Here is a 19,470-nt window from a genome sequence, read left to right on the forward strand (position 1 = left end):
AAACTAATTACTAATAAAAATTGTCCGATGGAATTAAGGAAGGGGAGATTCTTGGTTAATGCATTCTGAAGTTTGTGTCTTCAGAACTTTAAAGATGAATTTGCAAAGCATTTAAAAATAGGGCTTATAAAAACATTGAGTAGATCAGACAACCACATTTCCATCAATGTTCTCTGAAATAAGGTTCCATTAACTTCAGAAAAACAGCTCCTAGATCAATTAGGTGTTTTTTGAAAATAGTACATTTTGTTTCATCAGCAGTTCAAAGCTTGACAGAATAAAATATTGCCATGTGTCTCTTTCCTTATCTTGTAAAAATCCACTTCCAGAAACTATGACCTTCAATCCCATAATGACATCTATTCTCATTGCCCCAAGCCATATTTACAGCCTAAACTGGAAGCTGTAAGCTTAGAATAATAATATTTCTTCTTCCTTACTGTTTCCTTGTCTTTAAAAAAAAAGGAAAATATTCTTAAGTCTAATAATTGCTTAATACAGACTAAAGTTACCAATAAATTTGAAATTCATTAGTAGTCAGTCAAGTATTGTCTCAATAAAATATTATTTACAATTTTTTAATGTTAGAAACAGTATAGATTTTTCATTGTATTCATCAGAGACAAAAACATCTGCCTAATTATTTTCCTTTTTTAGTTAGAAAAAGATTAAAGAAACAAGTGAAGCAATATCACTTGCAAACAATTTTGGCACAACCAGTGATTAGCTATGTATCCAAATAGAACTAAAAGATGTGAGACACATTAGACAAGCAAAAAGCAATAATTAGGCTACTTGGGGAGTGGTAACTATTCTAATTTCACATATATCTGTAATTTGTTGCAGTATTGTCTAACAGTTAAATCATTTCTCTCTTAAAAATATGGATGCAGCATGCTACTCACTTAAGCATTCAGAAACTTGTCAAATGGGCATAAAAACACATTTGTACAAGACACAGAATTAAATATTAAAGCACTCACCCATTACTCACTGTATCCATCCTATGACCATAGCCTATCCACTCTTCACTTCGCTTAGCTCATTTTACCTTGACAACTCCATTTCTTTCCTGCGTGGTTAATAGAATTTTAACTTGAGATAATTGAGTTCTGTAATTAACATTCCAGACCTCTGTGCTAACAAGAACTTGAAATACAGGAGAAAACCTTTTTTTTTTTTTGTCTTTGGTAATCACTTCTGGCAAATGATAGTCCCAAAGTCAGGAAGGAGAGGAAAAAAAAAAGTGAGAGGAACAGTAGAGGTATTGGAAATCTTACCTCTTACTCTGCATAAACTTACTTTATCCTTATTAAAAACTGGGATTTTTTTTTTCGGATTGGTCCTACATATTTTGCTTTATCTTTAAATTTCCATGTAGACAGTTCATTTAGATTTGACAATTTGAGGGTTTTCCTAACTAGAAAAGCATATTATTGACTCGTATTATAATTATTTCACAGAACTAGGAAAGCATTTTAAACAGACAAATGAGCAAAAACTCTCACTTTTGCATTAACTGCCAAAATATTGAGGCAGGGATAATAACAATAACATTAGTTTTAAAAAGGAATCTTTAAAGACCCAAGGCTTGAAGTTGTGTCAGGAGAGGTTTAGCTTGGATATTAGGGAAAGATTCTTCACCCAGAGGGTGGTTGGGCGCCAGAACAGGCTCCCCAGGGCAGTGGACACAGTCCCTAACCTGCCAGAGTTCAAGAAGCATTTGGACAATGCTCTCAGGCACATGGTGTGATTACTGCAGACGGTGATGTGCAGGGTCAGGAGCTGGATTCCATCCTTGTGGATGGAATGGGTCCCTCCCAACTCAGCTTATTTTGTGATTCTGAAAATAGAAAGAGTTCATTTTAAATTTTTATTACAGAGTGAAAAACATTAGATATTTTGGGAAACCATGTTTTCTGTCAAATTAAAATCAATCCCCACAAAATTCGTTGTACATTTTTGCTAGCCACAGTACTAAACTGCTGTAATAATGTACTAGTGCCATAAAAATTCATATGCAAACACTGGAATTGCCTCATTGTTATGTCTTGGGCTTAGATATCATTTAGCCCACAGAATGGCAATACGCAACTTCTCCACGCTGGGTACAAGAGTCAGATGCAATCATGTTCGTGTTTGTGCAGGCACTCTCTGATTTTGCAGCTCAGTGGCTCATGCAAGAAGAAGGGCTGCCTGTAGCTCAGTTATTCAACCATGAGCATCTCAGCAGAGATGAGAGGTCCCTCTCACACCTGCACAGAGGGCTCGTTGCTCTACTACACACAAGCACTTGCTGAGTTTAAGCCATAAAAAAAAAATTGAAGCAAATCCTCAGCCTGCAGAGGCTGTGACTCTCAATCTCATTCTTCAATCAGACATCATCTCCTTCATTTCTTGATAATATTTGGCTTTACGATCGCTTAATTATCATCTGTGGAAATATTGGTCACTGTTCAGCAGCCAAGTAGTGTCTCCTGGTCCCATGCCTCTTCCTCATGATCCTTTGTGTGATGATCTAAACAGTGTAACAAACCTTCTCATAAAAAACCCTACAAGACTTCCAAATCACAGAAAGAAAGTAAAAGATACTGATTAACAAAAATTTTGTTGCCGGAACCGTAATTAGCCAGAGGTTAATTTTGTGTGTAAGACTAAAGAAGCAAGTTCCTACAGCTAGTTACTGCCCCATGTTACCAGGCAGGATATTTCTGTACACACAGATGGCAGAGTGACCCTCCTTGCACTTCAGCATTGCCCATTGCAAATGGAAATTGCACTCAGTTCTCTAAACAGGAAGTGTCTACAAATCACAAATTTTACTCTTTCCTACAAGATTAAAGAGGTTTTGCTGCCTTCCTTATCTGCCGGTACTGACTGATATGGCCCAATGCAGAAAGCAAAGCCTCTGACTATTCCTAAACCTTTAAACAAGGAGCTGCTATAATGTGTCTCCCTGGCTTGTAATTATTGGAAATACTTATCTCTATAAGACTGTCTGACAAAGGAAAAAGTTTCATTTCTTTTCTCTTTGCCACCAACATTCCTTTCCAAACATAAATTCGCACCTGAGTCTCAGTCATAAAAAACAAGATGTACCAAGTAAAGAAATATTACTCCAGCTATTTTATGAAATGTCATTTGCCCATGTGTTATTTTGGCTCTGTGGATAGCTTTGTCACTTTGGGAGCAAAGACTGTGAGTTCAGTCCCAGAGAGCTGCGTGATTACAATGCAGAGTCCTGGTCAATATTTACATCCCTAAATGAACACACATCACAGACCAACCAGCAGCAATACAAATCCAAACACCTGTGGAAGACATCATTGAGGAGATAACAACCAGGACACTGCCTTGAATAAAATTCATTCTGCACAAAGGAGCAATTCACTGTTGTATAAACACCTCTGAGATTCAGAGAAAGGAAATTACTGGTTCACAAATTACCATGTCTGGTAAAGTTAGAGAGCTAATATTGTGCTCTTCCATATCAGTTACAAATAAAGTTAGCAATGTGTTCATTAAAAAACAACAAAAATGGAGTCAACAAAATTTTGACCGGTAACTTTTCCTTTGTTCCCAAAGAAATTCTGACTGGGGGCATTTCAGGCTGATTAACTAGACATGTTACTTGCAGGTCCAATACTCAAAATTTGTGGGAACAGCAAAAATGACATCTCCCTTGATGGTGCTAGCAGGAGGTTGGAGGGAAGATCGCGGTGAATAAAAGAAGAAAAGAAGGATGTAGGATGACAAAGGGTGTTAAGAGGTAAAGCGGGGTGCAGGCAGGGGTTACTGAGCTGGGATTAATGGATGGGAGGGCCACCCCCTCTCCTTTGTTTGTGTAAAGGAGTGCATGCCACTGGAGAGGGAAAATATTACACACCAACAATTTCATCAACACGTCAGAGCAAGGTGACATCATCAGCCAGCCAAAGCCAGGTGCTAATTATGGTGTCACTGAAGTTCTGCTGCAGGTATTTACAGCCTGCTCCTTCACAGGCACTGCACCATGAATTATTCATGAAACACCACCTCTGTTTGATTAGTTAAACAGCTCTCACAATATAAAAACCCAAGCTTAAAAGTGGATTTTGCCAGACCTCATTTAAGCTGTCATATAAATCTACCTTTTCAATTTATGAATAAGCAGCCCATCAGTTTATCTTTTCTTTTCATGATGTACAAACCAAAGAAATCGGCATAGGAAAGATTTTCTTTCCTGATACTTTTCTGCCTTTGCAAGCTAGTCTCTGAAAAAAGTAAAAACTGTCGAAATGAATACATCTTTTGCACTTCTCAAATACTATCTGCCTGCTGAATAAAGATTTTCTGATTTATTACAGAAATGTATTGACACAAGGTGAGAGAAAAGAAAATAATGGGAGACATTTGTATGCTTTGGTAAAGTCAATTTAATTAGCATGTGAACCACACAGATAAGTATCATCGCTTCCTAATGTACTCAGTCTGGACACCAATCACACCAAACAAGGCAAGCTATTCAAGCAAAGCCATTTGTCACAAAGTGAAATAAAAATAAAAAAAAAGCCTACAAAAACCCATCCAAAGCCAAATACAGCAAACTCAGCCTACTCTATTATTGCTCATCATAGCCATTGCTGAGGGCAAATGAAGCTATTTAGTTTAATCGGCCTTTTACAAAAAACGTACTTATTCTTATAACCACACTGAACAAATCATGTAATTTACATTACTGTCCTGAATACAAAACAAGTAAAAACTTTACAAATTTAAGCCATAAATCCATTTGCTTCTTTTTACTTATTCTAGTCATGCATACAAAGGAGAGGTAAAATTTACATTAGCATAGAGACTCACCTCATCACTTCTTTTTATCAGGCTGCTTTCCACAAACCCGTCTACTTTTAGTCAGGAAAGAGACATTCCTTTGTTACACATCCTGGCCCAGGATTTTATTGAAAGTGAAAATTCTCTCACAAGAGAGGATGAGACATCCAGACCTTTTTTTTTTGACAGAAAAAAGGCAAAAAGTAAAAAACCCTGCTATTTAAAAATATACTATCATTTACTGAGTTGCACCTAAGCATTTAATTGTGATTTTGTTAAAAAAGAAAAGTTTTCATTGCCAACACTTTCCACATCATATTTGGGCAGGTTACAATCTCCTTCATAATCCAAGCTACCAGTGTGCCATATAGAGGTTGTGCTTTAGTTAAACAATACTCCCAGTCCATCAGCCACCTAATCAACCTCTCCTACAGTGCACCTTGCTTACTTCCTACATTATCACGATGCTTACTCAAGAAGATGTAAGTATTTATATTGATCTCAAACCTAGTATTAATCTCAGACCAGGAAATTTGAAAGGTTTGTTTGACTTCTATGCTGTTCCAGTTACAGGTATTATGCAACGATTGATTGTTTCCCACCGAGGGGAAAAAAAACTCAAGCTCAGTGTTCTTTGGGGAAAATGTTTCACAATTAATTTTCAATCACCCTACAATAACAGTAACAATGGCAAGAAAAAGAATAAATAACATAAATAGTGCTTTAAAATTATCACAAAACTTTTATTTCCCATAAATAAGCAATATTAAATGAGGGAAAAAAAACTTAAGTATTCTAAACTTTGGAAAGCATACTCAGGGCTGGTTCTACTCATTCTCTTGCAAATGCTTTGTTAATTGACCTATTCCTTTGGGAATTAAGTGAAAAGTCTCACAGGGGTCTTTATCCTCCCTAAGAGTCTGGCTTGTAACTTTAATCAGAGAAGTCCCATAGATTTACAGGAATTGAAGGGAAGTTGGAAGATCTACAAAAGAGTTGAAAGGTAAAGAATACTCCATGTTCTTAATCAAACACTTTGATTCTTCCTTCAAAACATACTTGAAATTCCTTCTTCTCCAAGACCACCTAGGCCAAGTGTTCAGTTGTGATATGTGGGAAAGTTTAGACATGGAAGGGTTAACTGGCCTTCACAGTTCATACCATCTGGCCTTCCACCCTTAGGAATGCTCTTTACCCTTGATACTGGCAATTGTTAAGGCTTATTGTCTGTCCTATAACTATATGAATGAATGAAAACCCTTGTGAAATGAAGCAATGTGGTATTAAATCAGGTCTGATCTTTTAAACCTTCAGAAAATATTAAAAGCTGGCCACACTTCTAAATTTTTGGCAGTTGTTCAATATTACATTTCTCTTCCAGGGTGTTTTGTTGCTGTTGTTGTTTTTGTTTTTGCTTTCACTTTTTTTTTTATTTTATTTTTTGCTTTCCTAAGAATCTGTCTGAAATAATTATTCATTTACTTGGACAAAGAAATGACCTAGAGTAAGATGGGATATTTTAATTGCCTCAGAGAAAAACGAGTGTTACTGCTCAATTGTCATTGTAAATGTTCATTCACTTGTAGACATATTTTTGTGCAATTATTGTTAGCTAAAGGCAATAACTTTGTTTTCTGGGTATTGAACAAAGGCATCTGCCTCAGTGCAGCATCTAATCGAAGTCCTGGGTCAAAGAGCTCTCTTTTTAAAATACCCTCCAGCATCATCCTTTCTTTGCCTCAGAACCTCTCATTAAGAGCAATCCAAAGATTGCCTAAGAGAATTGCATTAGGTACACTGATTACTGAAGAGACCTCACATCTAGAGTTTATAAATGCATTAGTGATGCTTCTTTATAAAGAGACAAAAGGCTAAAAATAAGCAAATCAGAAGAAGCTGGTCAGAGAAAAGGAACAGCATAGGACTTCACATCAGGCTGTGAAATCTCTTGACTTTCAGTGTGAAGCTGCAAATTAAAAATAATTTATCAAAAGCTATCTCAATTCTATGCTGTGTAAACCACTGGAATTTTTTTCAGAAGTCTTTGTCTTTCAAAACTGTCCTTTTGTTGGTGAGCTCTGGCCATTCTGTGGGAGCAGTTTCAGACAGTGTATCCTCCTGCCCCATGCCCTGCCAGCGCACATCCCTTGCTCTGGTGAGATGGGTGCAGGCTGCACAGCCCAATGCCACCATGCGGGTGTTGAGAACAGCCAACTCTCAAGCTGTCTCCAGAAGTCATTGATTTTCTGGTCATTTTAGAGCCCACCAAGTTCTCACACTGGGGTACAGCTTTAAGAGAGATGCAGTGCACAAGGGCATGCAGGTAACTACTGGGTGACATGAACGCAAGGCATGAGCATGAGAAGGAAGGAAAAGCAGAGAATAAACATTAACTGACCGCAGCCCATTTCCTGTTCTCCTGGGCCACTTGGGAGTGAAGTTGAGCCTAGGAAGTAGGGAGGAATGTGGTGGGTTTAAAGGTTTTTTCTTGTTATCCTTCTGTGATTAATTGTCAATACACTAAAATTATTTTCCCCAAAATGAGTCTGTTTTGCCTGTGATGCTACTGATGAGCAGTCTCTGTGTTTTTTATCTTGGCCTACTAGATTTTCATTTTATTTTTTCCCTCAACCCTGTTGAGAAAGTGGAGGGAGAGAGCAGCTTGGTGTGCACCTGGCAGGCAGCAAATAGGTATTGCATTCCTGTGGGTTGTTTTACATACGATAAAACATCCTTTTATTCTTTTTTTTGTGCTGTGATAGTTTGGGTGCTCTGTATGGGCAAAGCAAGTACAATGACCTGCTTTCAATTGCTGTAAGGTTCTTTGCCATCTATCCCATCTCTCCCGGTACATAAACTTCACTTTTCAAATAAAATATAAGAAAAATTGGATAAAAATGTAACAGAAGTGCCACTGCATTTGTTTTAATGGCATCTTTTTCTCTTATACTTCTTTCATTATTGTTTTACCAGTGTTATTTTCAGATTCTCATATACTTCAGGTTGTTTTCTTCCTAGGTGTTTATTGCTTTGCAGAGCTGCACCTGAAATATTTAATGAAAACAGAGAATACAAACACAGAGCAGAAACTGCCTGTTCCTCCAGTGCTACATGACCTCTAGAATTGCTTTTCTTCTTTTCATTAATGGCCAAGAGAATAATTAGGATAACAGAAGAGCATTTACACCATTAATAGGACATTCCATTACTTTTAATCACAGGAGTAAACACAAGATAGAGACAAGTTGAGGAAGACACTACTGGAAATAGTTTTCACAAGAGCCAAGATACCTCTCCTCAGAAGGAGATTACAATTTGCAGATAAGAACACACATATAGGGGACAATGATCTGATATGTATCTGAGCTGGGTAGGATTGCAAATATATTCCTCTCCTATCTATATTCTGTGTTGTATAAGACTTAATAAGCTTCATCTCAAAGCCCTTGAGAGAAAAGATGTGGCTGTTCATAGCCCAGAACAATAGGTCTGCAGCTCTCATCAGAATTCAAGAACCATCTTTCTTAATATACCATGGCCCAAATATAGACCTGGTAAGTGAGAAGGACCTGAGATCGATGAAAAAACATTGAAGGGCAGGCCTTTTGATGTTTTGATTGAACTCTGTCTCTTCAGTCTTGGATTCTGTTACACATTCCTTATAAAAACAGCAACAACAACGCTGAGTGCAGGGGAAATAACACATGTAGATCACAGAGTAGCCTAGGCCTGAATACAGAATAATATTCTTCAGAACAAGGGACATTGGAAACATAGAGGAAGAAAGGTTTCTGAAAGGTTAACAGCTGCTCAGTTCTCCCATTTGTTATTTGTGGAATGGTAGAAAATTAAATGTTTCTAACAAAGAAAAAAAATGTAATGCAAGAAAAATAAAGAATGGTGAAAATAGGTCTGTATTACAAAGATTTCTAAATTATTCTATCTTATCCTTCAAGCTGAGAAATAGAATTTACAGCTTCTCAGGAGCACTTTACCACAAAGAAAATAGTTTTGTTATTCCAGAAGTTTTGGACTAATTTTTCCTGGATTTGGAACTTTTATATAAAACAACTGGAGTAGCTGACAGAAGTCACTCAAAATTATGTTAATATCTGTATTCCAAGAGTTTGCCAAGAAGTATACACCTACTTCTGCTCAGAGAGTCCCACCTTCCTAAACATTTCCAATCATGCAGTTACTGAGCAAACACATTTATTTTTGACATGGCAGCAATCATGCTTTGTGACACATAACTGCAAATCTTTACAGGACAAAATCTACATTTCAGTCAATTGATTATAACTCCCTTTATGATTAAGGGAGAAAAACAGGTATTTATAGCATCCATACTGTTGGCCAGTTTTATTTCTGCTCCAGGATAAGTCACAATTTAGAAATGCCATTTTCTGTCTACTCACTACAAAAGGAGCACAAGATGTTCAAGTGCCCTTTGCAGCACCGCAATCATTTTATTGGTGTATTATCCTTTCATGATTTTTTTTTTCTCAAACTTCTCTTTCAAAGGCTACAGAACACTCGTCTATTTTATTATTCATCACTCCTCCAAGAGTTTTGTCATTTACCTGCAGAAACTAAGATTTTAAATTATTTTCTTTCAGGGTACAGATGAAAGAAAATATTAAGCAGCACAGGACAAGAGCTGATTTCTACAGAGCTCCACTAGAAACCCACCAGTGAGATGATGAATCTTCATTGCCAATGGCATTTGACATCTGTAAGCCACACAGTAATACAAGTATGTCACATTAATTGTATGATTTTTTTTTTGTGGAAATGTCAGGCATCATAAAGTCAAAACGAATCAAGGATTATGTTACATTGACACTAACACTTTTATCAATAGGTATCAAATTGTTTTTGATAAAACAATTTTATTTTGACAAAATCTATTTCAGTAAAGTGTTTTGATAGAAATTGGTCATGTTATGGTCCTATTGTAGTTTAAGGACTTGAGTCTTCTATCATTCATTTTATGTTTTTATCCTGGGGAAGTGATCATGAGAATAGACTTAAAACATCTTGGGTTATTGTCACTGGCAGGACAGAATAAATGACAAGACACAGTGGATCTGGACACTGAAGGGCAATTAAAACCTCTGTGATTGGAGTCCTGGACCTACTTGATTACGCTACTCTTACACTGCACTTGCTTGTTCCCACTGCACTTCCCTAGGTACTGGCTTCCTTTCCCATCAGGAGGATTTCTGCTGTCCACAAACATCAGGCAGGAAGCCAAGCCAGTTCCCACCATGCTGCTGCTCACACTTGCCTCTCCCAGGAAATATTGGCCAGGGTTCCTGCGTGTCCCCCAGAATTTGTCTCCATGCAGCTATCCAATATTGGGATCTTTCCCTCTTTCCAGGATCTTCACCACCTCCTTTCTAGGTTTCTTTTCCTCCAAGATAATTTTTCTCTGGGAACCCTTGTTTTCAACACCACTTTGCCTTTGCAGAACTCTAAGCCCTTGATTTTCCTCCAATCTAAGGAGTGTATGCACCTAATAGTCAAGGCACAATGACCACCAGCCCCTAGCTGGGTGGTTCTGGCTTTTTTTGTGTCTTATTAATTAGAGCATTTAGGGCAAGCCACTTTGACTCCAGATATCATCGAATTTCACAACTAGTTTGAACAAGTTGCAGTGGCCAGGAACAGCCTTCTGTCTGACAGTTGAGAAGCTCAGTTATGAACACAGACATATATATTTCTTTTTCTGCTATACATTATTGCTCATAGTGCAATCTAGTTTTTCACTGATGACATTCTTTTTTTTTTCAATGGATAGTAGTCATGACTTCTTCCAGGCCTCTAAAACTTGTCTACTGTTTCATTGTATTAATTAATTAATACTAATGGCATTGAGAGATCCTTAGTCAGCCATTTAGGGATATTAGAAAAATAATCCCAACATAATCCAGATATAGAAACCTCTGTTCTGCACTATTTTTAGTCAATAGTGGAGTAGAATATAGTGCATGGCTATGAAGTAATATTTAATTTTCTTCCTCCTCCTCCTCCACACCTCAAAAATAGAACAGATGATTTTGATGAGCATTTCTCCTATCTGTTCAAAGCTACAATCCACCATAACTTTGCTGGAGAGCAAACAAACAGCCTCAGAACACAAGTCACCAAGGCCCACTACTGCCAAAACCAGAACCTGCAGCTGCACATTCGCAAAAACTCTCCTGCTGCTACTTCTTATTTATATCGTAGCTTTGATTGTGAGTCACAGTCTCACCTGTACAATTTTAGCAGTAACCGGAAGGCATTCACATCATCAGTAGATCCTCTGGACTGTCTCTTTATTTTATTTTCAAATAAAAACATTATTTCTGGGCAGTTGCCAAAGCTGTCATCTTCAAAAGGGCACTGACATGATGATACCACAACACTCCATTCCATTTTTCCAGCTACCCAGGGAAAATTCCCTGCTCCCCCATGCTCTCCACTGTATGGAAGTACGTTTCACTTACATTACATGGTCTGAGCTTGATTTATAGTCCTTGTATAGCTAAAGTGATCAAGCCCTGGACAGCAGCAGGTGCACTTTTTATATATATCTGATTACCATTTTTCTCATTTCTTGACCCTGATTTTCATTCTTGTACGTTCTTTTGTCATCCCCAACCTTTTACCAAATAAACAACCTGCCCCAATTATGTTTTCCCTACTGGTCTCAGTTTTGCTACTTCCACACCTGCATCAAGTATTTCTGATATTACAATTTACTGGATAATCTTGGCTCTGCAATGTATCGCTATGCCAGTTTTCCAGGAATTGCTCAGCCTTTGAAGATTCTGCTGCCCTTCAGTCATTTGTCAAGTCTGGCTGTCTCATATACCTTCTCTTTAGCAACCTGTGAAGTCCAGCCAGTGCTTATGGCACTCAGCTTCTCACAGATATCCAGCATATCCAGCAATTCCCCATGTCTGGAAGTTTTGCTTTGTGTATCTTGTTCAGTTAGCTGAACCTCAGACCAGCACCCACCCACTAGGTGGGAAGACATTGAATTGTAACCCTAGAGAAAGACAAGAGATTTAAAAATCTTAGTTTCAGAATGAAAACAATAAGCAGGTATCCTAATGGGCATTTCCTTGTTGCTAACCAAACTTAGAATGAAGATGCTGTCACAGGACATTGCTGACCTAGAGAGGTAAATCTCAGCTACCCTTGTGGAATCATGGAGCACACTACCCTATAGAAGTACCTTGGTCAACAGCAAAATAGAGCTGAAGCCAAAGAAGACTCCAACATGTCTTTTTTGTGACTGATTTTGCATCTCAGTAGCAACTGGGCAAACAGAGAAGACAGATTGGTTTGAAGAAAAGTTATGAAAACCCCAGAGACAATAAAGGAAAGGATTTTGCAGCAAGGTGCATGCAATACAAAATAAGTTTGCATATGGATTGATTACATAAAGAACCACAAACTATATTTTTCTAACTAAAACCTTAAAAAAATTGTGTGAGAAATGCATGTTTTAAACTAAATTACACTATTTTTCTACCTGATCATTAGGGGATTGGAAATCTCAGGGGATTTTCAGAAGAGACATCATGGATAATTTACTTTCAGATAGACAAACTAGGTATTAAATACTTATGAATAAGAGTTACAATGTCCCTAGAGTCTTAGCTGTGAACCAGCTGAAAACTTGATCCTATAAAATAAAAATTTGGTTTGCAAAACAAAGAAGAGTTTGTTAATTTTTTTCCAAGCAGAAAAACCTTCTATAATTAAAGTAATTTAATCCATAAAAGGGTGCTTGCTTTATGCATGACCATTAGCACCACAGAAATCAGTCTCAGACAAGTTAAGCAGAGCAGTTAAAGCCAGGCACGCACACAGCCGGAGAAAGAAGCTGTGTGAAAGACAAAGGGCTGGAAAAATATTTCCACCTATTTACAGCAGTTTAATGATATGTTGCTAAGTGATGTTGTTAATCTCACATGATCTTACGGAAGTCCTTTACATAACATCGACCTACCTTATCAGATCATCCTAAAGCAGACCCCCAGCAGCCTAAAGCATCCTAAAGCAGATCCCAGTATCCTAAAAAAGCAGATCCCCAGCCAGCTCCTGAGGCTGCCCAGGTGTACAGGCTGGGATGGCCCCTTGCTCCTGCACAGGCACCCACGCAAAGTTACCGATGCTTGGGGGTGTTAGGGAGGGATTCCCGTTGCCTACATATAACCACAGGAATTTAAATGGGATACTGCAGAGGGTCAGATTCATGGGGGGACCTGTGAGACATTCACAGCCCTGCACAGGTAGCTCAAAACCATGAGGACCTCAGCAAAGGATACCTTATGCTAGGATGATTGAATCCTACATCTGCTGTTCCAAACTATCAAGGTACCACTTTGTTACACACTAGATAATGTTGCCTTATCTAGAAATCAAATCCAAGTTACCTTTGGCCTTAATTGCTTAACAAATATAGGGTTACCATTTCAGATATTTTTCTCCCTTAGAATTAAATTTTAAGTCAAGCTCTGTCACATTTTCATGTGGAAATGAAAAAGATTATGAGGAAATGACTCCTGTGAATTGAAAAATATGAAAAGTTCATGTATATACAGGAGAAGCACATAACAACGTAGTCTGTTGAGCAGTTTGATAAAGCATCAGTTCATTAACATCAATAATCTATTTATTAGTGAAACAGACAAGAGAATCATGAAAAGAAAGTCCTATTAGAGATATTATTCTACTGTGCAGAATCCTGAATGTGCTTTTCACTAGCAGAAGGGCATAGATAATTGTAGTTTACTTGTAATATGAGTAGGGACAGATGTTTTCTAAAATGTAAATAAAATGTATCTGAGAAGCTATCATCAACAGGAATTTGTCTTTCCTAAATTAAGTGTATTACTGACTTTGCTGTCTGTAATTATGCTTTTCACTATTAACTGTCCCAGCACTAAGGCAGAATTCAATTGTATTCACACCATAAAAGACTTTAAGAAAAAAAATTCATTTGGTAGCATGGTGATAAATAATAGAGTTAAAAATTGTTGACTTTGAATTGTAATTCTTTGGGCTCCCTCTTCACTCTCCTTGGCTTTAACTCTTTGATAACCAGTGTAAAAAGTTATATTTAAATAAATTCTCCAGAAGAATTTTTTTGTCATTTGTAGAAAATTTATTTACCTTTTTCCACAGGGTCATTACCCTATGAGCTGATCTCACTTCTTTTAATTTACTTTTTTCTTCATTTGACCTCCAAAGTGCTTTTTTTTAACTTTCTTTGGTTCGGAAATACATTATATCTGTCCCTCTAAATTAGGCAGAATAGAGTTAAAAATTTTCATTGATGTATTAATGCAATTCTAGTTTGTTCTTTTGCTGTAATAATAACATAAAGAGCTTTTAATGTAAGAAATAACTTGAATTTTCTAGTTAGTCTCAGAAAAAAAAGATCTAACTGGTATCACACAAGGATGAGGAATCATGGTAATCATGAGTCATCTTTTGAGATTAAATCTCAGGCTTCATGATTAGGTACAAGAGATAAGGACCTCCATTTGGTCAGGTGCCACTTCAGGCCGGTCATGCCCCTGTGGCTCAGAAAAAGCAAGTAACCTTACTTCTTTGTGCCATTATCTCTGAGAGTGACTTCCAGGCCAAATCTGGAAGTCTGTGAGTCCCAGCCAGATCACAGTGCCCTCTGTGCCACTGTGTGTGTCAGTCTGAGCAGACAAGGGGGAAGCTTTGGGCCCACCTTGCCCAGCAGAACCAACATATACAGAGCTCCCACGTCAACAGTCCTAAAAACTGGATAACTCAGCAGTCTCCATCTGCTCTGTCTGAAAAGACTCTTGTCCGGTTCAGAGTTCAAGAGTAAAACTCTGTAGAACAGAGAGTTGCAGAGTGCTCTGCTCAAGAATTGTTTCTTCACCCAGCATCATATTTCCTGATTACCTGAATTGTTAACTTCTCTACCCCAAAGGAAGCCTTCCTTTATTTTCTGACAGTGTTAGCTGTCCAGATAACACCTGAGGAAGCTGGAATATAAACATGAGGCTACTGCCTTTGATCCATATTTCTTTTCATGTCCCTGCCAGTCATTTCCTCTCAACGTACTTCTCTTTCTCCTTGGCCTACAAGCATACTAATGTTTTTCATGAGAATATGGTCCATCCTTTTTTTCACTTAGTCACTATCCATTCAGCTTGAGGTGCCTTTGCCTGCACAGAAACAATTATTTCAGGAGTCTTTAGTGGAATCTTGGTGGTAGTGTTAAACTCTGTTTGGCGGTTGCTAATTATTTACATTATAAAAGATCTATGGTTTCAAAAAGTCTGCTGCCATCATATGCAGGTTTAATGCCTCTGCAGGTATCTTCAGGAACTGCCATTTTCATCTGTGTTCTGGCAAGAAAATAAATTATTGACTCCATCTTCCTGCTTCTGCTGCTGTCATTACAGCAAATAAAAATTAATAACTCCAAAATCCCTGGACCTGCTTGGTTTAGTCTAACATTAGCATTAAATTACCATGCTTTGTTGATATCTTTTTAATTTTTACCTCTGGCAATTTTATATTATGAAATTCATTCTGTTACCAAATATAAATAAATTGTCCATGCCAGTCATCTCAACACAGGTGTCATAACCTGCCTGCCACTTTAACTGCAAGCCCCTAAGAGAAAAAAGATTTAAAAAAACCACCTTTCTCAGAACTGTCTGTCTTACCACTTTTAGAGAAAAGGAGCAAAATGTTAGGAAGAATTGAAACCTTCAGTCCTATCAACTCATGGTGAATGCCTGAGCTAGAAGAACGAGCGCGCTGTAACCTGTGTTGCTAACAGGTCAAAGGACTGCCCAGAAGAAGCTGGATGGAGGAAGTCAGGAAAAACATTATTGGTGGGCTACCCTGACCCTGGTCTTCTGCAGACCCCTCACACTGTGGATGGTGTAGGTAAGAATCTGATATTCCTATCTGAGGCCAGAAATAAATCACATCCTGGAAGAAATCCTAGCACAATATGCATGTTCACTGTATTTGTATCACGCTAAATCTCTTAAGCTGGCAACACTGAGATCATAAATAGCACATGCAAGACCCAAACTTGGATTACAATTATTTAGCACAGTATGATTATCACTTCACATGAATTGTCATCTTTTCTCTTATATGGCATAATTTTGATTCCACCTGCAGTAGACTTGCACATTTTTTGCTGAAGCTATTTTAAAGTGTACCTTTTTTTTTCAAGATTGGGCACACTTAATTTGCCAAATTTTCATGTTTTTATCTTAAAAAACGATTTTTTTTATTCACTTGATGAGAATATTTTTAATTTCACTGCATTGTGGCAGTGGATAAGTTGTATTGTTGGGGAATTTTTTTTTTTTTTTTTAAGTTAGGTAGCACTTTGCTTTATGAGCTGAATGGAAGTGTATTTACCAAATCAGTGGAACACAATACAGGCTGATGACTATGGGCTGTTTACCTCAGATAATAATATGGAGCTCAATCCGCTTTTGCTGAAATATTGGTACATAGCAACCTGCTTCCATGTTAATAATGGATAATCATGACAAACACATACCCAGCAGGGATCTTGCACAGCATAGATAAGTCTACATCTCACTGGAAGAGCAGTTTCAGGAGCATGGTGTGTTCCCAGTTTGCTTCCTTCCCATCCAAAGGATTTTCAAGATGTTGCATAGTGCTAGATGATGACCCAGGAGCTTCTTCTGATGACCTTACTAGCAAAATATTAATGTGCCACCAAATCTGGATACTGGTCTTGAGGTATGTCTAGACCTGTGCTTCCAATTCAAAGTTTGGATGGCAATTTTTTAATGATGTTTGAATTTGGGATAGTCTCAGAAGATAATTTGCATATGCCTTGCTTCTGATGGATACCTGCTAAACTGTAGTTTGACAGCTTGCCACAAAAACTGACACTGAAATCAAATTATAAGCCTTCAGTGACAGCTGAATACAGTTCCAGACAAACTATCTCAAAAAAAAAAAAAAAAAACAAAATGTGGGAGAGCTATTGATGAAACAAAGGACTGAACAGAAGAGGGTTAAAAGGGTCACACAGCCTATAGGATGGGCTCCATCTAAGAGGAGCTCCATTAATTTGATAAACCGGTTTTAAAAGGAGGGAATAAGCATGAATAGAGAAAGACACATTAAAAGACTATCGGATCATTAAAGACAGAAATGGTGAAGAGGGAACATCCATGTACTGTTTCTAACAACACTAGGGAATACCCAGTCAGATGAAGAAACTGCAAAGACATTTTCATGCAGATTTAATAATATGTTACTGTGGATTAGAGTAGACAACTTCAAAGCCACCATTATGGACTTGAACTTTGATAAGGGAAATATTCTTACCCTAATCTGAGGACCACTCAAGCAAGCTGTTCCTCTGTATAAACTGGTTGCCAATGGACCATTAGATCCTAGATTCCCAGTAGTCAGGAAGAACTGGAACCCACTCAAAGTGCACCACATATCTTTCAACCAGATTATACTCATGATATTATTTTTCATTAAAAAATGAAAAATAACATGCGAATGATGATAAACAGAAAGGGCACACAAGGACAACAGCAGCTCCAATTCTCTTGCAAAAGAGTGCATTCAAGAAAATTGTGATTCCACATAGCGAGATTTCCTTCATCACGTATCTCTTGTGCATCTGGAGTACTTGAAATATGTTGCTACCCGCTCCATTTCCTTAGGGTAAGTACATGAAAGTGGTTTGAGTACCCCCTAAGCCAAACATAGTACAAAATCTAAGTCCTCCCACACTCCAGTACAATTAATTATAAATTACAGGTGTCTGTGAATTCAGTGTGCAAGCTGATTACTGTGGCATGAGTGAGGTGGTTAGATATAACCTGTGCTGCAAAATATATGATTACTGAAATTCTGTAACAAGCTAAAGGAATTGTCTGAGCTGCAAAGAACAGGTTAGTTTAGCCAGCATGAGGATGGATGGACTCAAATGAAGGAAATACCCTTTGTGTGTTTGTATTAGAAACTGTGCATTAGCCAGAGCCAGACTGCATGGTCGTGAAAACAAACTTGACGCTCTTTTCTGTGTGTTGCTACTGGCACTCATAACCAAAGAATAACTTTTCTGATTGAGACAGGAGGAGAAGAATGAAATAGCTTGATACTGGAATACTCTCATAAGGTTGAATATCAGGAACAGGGAGCACTGGGGGACTGGCAGCTACCCATTTGTACCCCTGGTTATGTATTGAGCAGTAGTGTAAATAAGAATTTTAATGAAAAGAAACCATCAGTTCCCAGTTGTAACACTGTGACAGGGAAGTTCTTGCCGGAAGGTCTCTTCAACCAAGTGTCTGAGTGACGGCTTGGAAAAGATCCTGAAGGGAAACTGAAGAACAAAGTTATCCTCTCAGGTCAGAACTGACAGGCACTCCATTTTATTTTTGTTCCTCTCTTTTTTCCTTCTATTTTATTTCTTATTTATATTTTTAATTATTGTTGGGGTTGGGGGATTTAAATGTATGGGTTTTTGAAGGTGGTTGGGGGTTTTGTTAATTCACTTTTTGGTTGGGGGATTTGCCTTGTTTTGGGTTTTTTTTTGTTTGTTTTAGTTGAGTTTTTTTTCTCCCCTTCTGTCTTTTCTTTGTTTCCAATTTTTCAATCAAGTATCTAGATTCTGTTTTGCTGGGGTAAATGTCATTTATCTTTCACCTCAAACTTTGTCCAGTAATTAACCTGGAGAAATGAAACGCCCAGTAAATAGCACTCTTGTTTAGACAGAAATGGCCACTCAGATCCTAGCATAGTCTGATGTATTTTCAAGCTATCTCTAGATAAACAGTTCATAGCAGAAATGGCTTTAGTCCTTTCCATCTCCATATGTTTAATGTTGCTTTGCCTTTCTGAAACTTGATTTGGTTAGAGTCAAAACCCAGGGCAGAAAAAGTACAAGGGGCTCCCTGCTCCCCTTGTGCAAGGGACATTGCACGGTGCTGCTCTCTCCTGTGCTGCTGCATTCAGCGCCTGGGGAGAAGCCATGGGGAGATTCCTGAGCCTCTTTGGACCAGCTGGGCAGCATGAACCCACCAGCCGGCCATGGGCTAAAGTGATGACATCCATCCATGCTGGATTTTTATATTCTCAGGTGTATCATGAGGCTGCCAGAACCAGAAACTGCTGTGTACAGAGAGCCAGAGGAATGCACATAAACAACCATGAATGTGTCTTGAAGGACAAGCATTTGAAAGAGACTACAAAGAGTCACAGATTAAGCTATTCCTGACTTGTTACACTGGTTGGTTTTGACTACAGTAGTCTGAACCTGCAATAATAGTAAATATTAAGAACATTATTATGTCTTGTCACATTGTAGGTGGGTTGGCTGGGATGCAGTTATTTTTCTTTGTAGTAGCTTCTATCTGCTGCTGTGGATATGTGACCAAAGCAGTGCTGATAACACAGGGCTGTTTCAGCTGGGCAGTGCTTACACAGGGGAAGAACTTTTCTGCTTCTCCTGCTGCCCTGCCAGTCGCCAGCCTGGGATAGAAGTAGTTGGGAGAGGACAGCTGGGACGGTTTACCCCAAGTGGCCAACAGGATATTCCACAACATATAATACCGTGCTTAGCAATTAAAAAAAAAAAAAAAAGGT

The sequence above is a fragment of the Ammospiza nelsoni genome, chromosome 5 (genome assembly GCF_027579445.1).
Source record: "Ammospiza nelsoni isolate bAmmNel1 chromosome 5, bAmmNel1.pri, whole genome shotgun sequence".
Classification (NCBI taxonomy): domain Eukaryota; kingdom Metazoa; phylum Chordata; class Aves; order Passeriformes; family Passerellidae; genus Ammospiza; species Ammospiza nelsoni.